Here is a 5,702-nt window from a genome sequence, read left to right on the forward strand (position 1 = left end):
TTTATCCGCAAGATCTTAGCGAGCTAGAGCGTAGATCGGTAGGAGGGAGAGACTTCGCGCGCACCCCAGTGTTCGAACCTTAAGGGTTTGCCGGAACCCCACATCACACAATGCCCAAGGCACCCCAAGGTAAAATTCAAGGACAACCAAAAGCCTAAGCTTGGGGATGCCCCGGAAGGCATCCCCTCTTTCGTCTTCGTCTATCGGTACCTTTACTTGAGGCTATATTTTTATTCACCACATGATATGTGTTTTTCTTGGAGCGTCTTGTATGATTTGAGTCTTTGCTTTTAGTTTACCACAATCATCATTGCTGTACACACCTTTTGGGAGAGACACACATGAATCGGAATTTATTAGAATACTCTATGTGCTTCACTTATATCTTTTGAGCTAGATAATTTTGCTCTAGTACTTCACTTATATCTTTGTAGAGCACGGTAGTGGTTTTATTTTATAGAAATTATTGATCTCTCATGCTTCACTTATATTATTTTGAGAGTCTTTTAGAACAGCATGGTAATTTTCTTTGGTTATAAAACTTGTCCTAATATGATGGGCATCCAAGATGGGTATAATAGAAACTTTCATATAAAGTGCATTGAATACTATGAGAAGTTTGATGCTTGATGATCGTTTTGAGATATGAGGGTGGTGATATTAGAGTCCTGTTGGTAGGGTAATTGTGAACTTGAGAAATACTTGTATTGATGTTTGCAAGTCCCGTAGCATGCACGTATGGTAACCGTTGTGTGACAAATTTGAAGCATGAGGTATTTCTTTGATTGTCTTCCTTTGTGTGGAGGTCGGGATCGCGCGATGGTTAACTCCTACCAACCCTTCCCCTAGGGGCATGCGTGTAGTACTTTGTTTTGATGACTTGTAGATTTTTGCAATAAGTATGTGAGTTCTTTATGACTAATGTTGAGTCCATGGATTATACGCACTCTCACCCTTCCATCATTGCTAGCCTCTTCAGTACTGTGCATTGCCCTTTCTCACCTTGAGAAGTTGGTGCAAACTTCGTCGGTGCATCCAAACCCCGTGATACGATACGCTCTATCACACATAGGCCTCCTTATATCTTCTTCAAAACAGCCACCATACCTACCTATTATGGCATTTCCATAGCCATTCCGAGATATATTGCCATGCAACTTTCCACCGTTCCGTTTATTATGACACGTTCCATCATTGTCATATTGCTTTGCATGATCATGGAGTTGACATCGTATTTGTGGCAAAGCCACCATTCATAATTTTCATACATGTCACTCTTGATTCATTGCACATCCCGGTACACCGCCGGAGGCATTCATATAGAGTCATATTTTGTTCTAGGTATTGAGTTGTAATTCTTGAGTTGTAAATAAATAGAAGTGTAATGATCTTCATTATTAGAGCATTGTCCCGTGTGAGGAAAAAAAAGAGAAAGAGTCTCCACAAAAAGAGAGAAGGGACAATGTCACTATCCTTTTTTCCACACTTGTGCTTCAAAGTAGCACCATGATCTTCATTATAGAGAGTATCTTATTTTGTCACTTTCATATACTAGTGGGAATTTTCGTTATAGAACTTGGCTTGTATATTCCAACAATGGGCTTCCTCAAATGCCCTAGGTCTTCGTGAGCAAGCAAGTTGGATGCACACCCACTTAGTTTCTTTTGTTGAGCTTTCATACATTTATCGCTCTAGTGCATCCGTTGCATGGCAATCCCTACTCACTCACATTGATATCTACTGATGGGCATCTCCATAGACCATTAATATGCCTAGTTGATGTGAGACCACCTTCCTCTCTTTTGTCTTCTCCACAACCACCATTCTATTCCATCTATAGTGCTATATCCATGGCTCACGCTCATGTATTGCGTGAAAGTTGAAAAGGTTTGAAAATACTAAAGTATGAAACAATTGCTTGGCGGAAACCGGGGTTGTGCATGATTTGAGTATTTTGTGTGACGAAGATGGAGCATAACCAAACTATATGATTTTGTAGGGATGAACTTTCTTTGGCCATGTTATTTTGAGAAGACATGATTACTTTGTTAGTATGCTTGAAGTATTATTATTCTTATGTCAACATTAAACTTTTGTCCTGAATCTTTCGGATCTAAACATTCATGCCACAATAAATAAAATTACATTGATAATAATGCTAGGTAGCATTCCACATCAAAAATTCTGTTTTTATCATTTACCTACTCGACGACGAGCAGGAATTAAGCTTGGGGGTGCTTGATACGTCTCCAACGTACCTATAATTTTTGATTGTTCCATGCTATTATATTATCTATTTTTGATGTTTAATGGGCTTTAATATGATCTTTTATATTATTTTTGGGACTAACCTATTAACTGAAGGCCCAAAGCCAGTTTCTGTTTTTTTGCCTATTTCAGTGTTTTGCAGAAAAGGAATACCAAACGGAATCCAAACGGAATGAAACCTTCGCGATGATCTTTCTTGGAACAAACGCAATCCAGAAGACTTGGAGTTGAAATCTGGAACACCGCGAGGCGGTCACGAGGCAGGAGGGCGCATGTCAGGACCGGATTTTCGGGGTATCAATTTCCCAAAATTGGTCCTTGTGCTCACCAGCCCCAGGATTACTGTTAGCTGATGAGGCACCAACTTGACACAGAAATTCCAAGCAAAATTACAAAATATGTGGTACAAGACCATTCTGGCCTATGAGTACAACAAATTGTTTCTAGTGGTTGATGGCGGAAGCGGTTTGTGGTTCATAAGTGGCCATGGGACTCCATTTCCCACAGGAACAGCTGACCAGGATAACTCCTATCTTCGCGAGGCTGCTATCATCATTGTGTAGGTTCCGGGGCTGTCGTCACAATGCTCCTCTCCACGCAAGAAATCTGGCCAAGACAATAGCCAGGGACAAGCCAGTGAGTACTTTTGAATGTACTCGCAAACATTATGAACACAGGTATAATATAACAAATGATGATCATGCTCTGAAATATTCTATGATCACAACGTCAGCCACGAAATAAAAATCCATGATGCACGCAAGCAGGTTGTTCATATGAATATGCAATAAGGGAGCAGAAATAGAATGCACCGATCGGGTGTCTGAAGCGACGCCTCGAAAAGATAATAATATAAAGCATGCCTCAGTCGGGCGTCTGAGCGACACCACATAAAGGGCTTATAAGTAATTTAAATAACAAGCATGCCACAGTCGGGCGTCTGAGCGACACCACATAAAGGGCTTATAAGTAATTTAAATAACAAGCATGCCACAGTCGGTCGTCTGAGCGACACCACATAAAGGGCTTATAAGTAATTTAAATAACAAGCATGCCACAGTCGGGCGTCTGAGCGACACCACATAAAGGGCTTATAAGTAATTTAAATAACAAGCATGCCACATTCAGGCGTCTGAGCGACACCACATAAAGGGCTTATAAGTAATTTAAATACCAAGCATGCCACAGTCGGGCGTCTGAGCGACACCACATAAAGGGCTTATAAGAGAATAATCGCAGCGAGTATCCAGGAGGTAGAACCGTCCCAGGGATACTCAATAATTCAAATAATGTAAATGGTTAGTCCACAATAATAATAATCATAATCCTCATATGTCATAGGTCATAATCAATGTTCTGGTTTAGCAGTTTTTCCTCCGAAGACCGACACTAAGACCGACACTTGACCCATCCCAGACTGTAGTCCTTAACCATGGACACGGCTATTCAAATAGATGTATAATCTCTACAGAGGGTGTACTCTTTACCCACGGGTAACGGATTTCTTTAGTCCATCGGGACTAATTCCGTCTACGGTCTTTTAATTCAAAACACACCTACCGCACACACCAGCCTAACTTACCGGTGTCTGGAATCACCCACGACACCCGTTAAGCGAAACTCTAAGTGGGGAGGCTACAACCTCGACTTAGCATGGGATCACAAAATTTATACCGCGCGCAAACTAGGGGAGCTACCCCTTCGGCTACAACCGAAACACCCATGCCCCCGGACCAGGTGGCATGCCTACCGGAGGCCTCTGGTATCTTCCACCATGGCCTCTCTGTACGGTGTGTGCTAGGTAAGGGGCTGACAACTTACTGAACCGTACCCTACCTGCGGCAGGGACAAGTGGTAGTACGAAACAAGTATGGGGGTTACTGGAACAAGACACGATCTACGGCCGACTCAGGAGGTTCAAGTATTCCCTGTATGATTAGCATAACAAATATATTTCAATTAACAGATAGAATCACCACTCATCATACCTCATCATGCCATACCGGACACACTCGTCTCGACGAGGAACTAGGGACAAGCTCGTGTCTACCCAAGACAGAGACTTTCCCGGCTTCCTTCCGGTATGCATGCAAAGCATACGAAGATGATTACTATCACAAGCATATCCATTTCTAACAGCAAAGAATCTTCATTATGCACTCATGCGTATGATTGTATCGTCACATAAAATAACGAATGCTCCATGTCAAGGTGGTGTTGTAACCGTATCAAACAACACACAAAAATATTATACCAGGGTTCAGAATGCTTGCCTTCAAGTGTATGCAAGTGGGGGTGCTATTTTTGAAAGTTGCCTTCTTCAAAATCCTATTTTTGAAAATATTCAAATTAACGCATAGTTTAAAAACAGTACAAAAAAGCTGTTTGGAAAATTTTCAAATAAATATGAAAATAAACTAGACAGAATTTGACAAACAACACAAAAAGAATCAAGTCAATTGGACTTATATTTAAAAAGTTATAGCCAGTCAAAGTTTAGTCAAAATCTGTTTTTAAAATAAAACAGAAAAGAAAACGTTTCGGACGAAATACGCTTTCGAGAGGGGGACACGTACTTCGGGATTTACGCCTCCACTTAACCCGCGCGGGCCGACCCATGGGTCACTGACAGTGGGTCCCTTGGGCCCACTGGTCAGGTTTGACCAGTCGCCCGCGCCTCCCTCCTCCTCTGTCCGAGCGGTGGCGGGGTTCCGGCGATCGACGCCGGCGATTGGCGGCTCCTCGTGGGGCTCCGACGGCGGGGATAGGTTCACTGCGCTAGGGCGATCCTCCCGGTGGTCGAGAGGGTCGTGGGGGTGAAGGGAGTCGCCGGCGGCGAGCTCTGCGGCGGACGGCGGCTTCGGGAGGATTGGGGACTTGGGCTATGGTGGCTCCCGATCGAAGCTAAGAGGCTGGGTGGCTCCGCAAGATCGAGGGGGTCGGACGGTGGTGCTGGCTGGGCTAGGTGGGCTCTGCTCGCGGCGCACGGCACCGGAGCGAGGCGGCGGCCGAGCTGACCGGAGATGGGGAAGACGGCCTCTCCCCATCGATTGCCGGCTATGGGGGCATCAGAGGGATGGCCTATGGTTGCCTGGGGATTTGGAGGAGCTCGGGGGTTCATTTTATAGGCGGCCGAGGTCGGTTCCCACGGCCGTGGATAAGGACGCCGGCGAACCGACGTTCTGTTGCAGCAGGGCGACGTGGAGACGACGGGCGCTAGTGGACGAGCTCGCGGATAAGCTTGGACTGCTCCAGAGGCGAGCTGGCGAGCGGCTGTGGCTCGGGCGGCGCCGTCCATGGCAGGGGCTGCTGCGGCCGCCTGCTTGCTGCCATGGCCGACTTGACGGCGGCACTGTAGGGCGCCAGGAGGGGGCCAGGGCGGCTCTGCAGCGAAGGAGGGGTCAGGCGTGCAGGCTGTGTGAGGGGAGTGGACA

The sequence above is a fragment of the Aegilops tauschii genome, chromosome 6 (genome assembly GCF_002575655.3).
Source record: "Aegilops tauschii subsp. strangulata cultivar AL8/78 chromosome 6, Aet v6.0, whole genome shotgun sequence".
In the NCBI taxonomy this organism is placed as follows: domain Eukaryota; kingdom Viridiplantae; phylum Streptophyta; class Magnoliopsida; order Poales; family Poaceae; genus Aegilops; species Aegilops tauschii.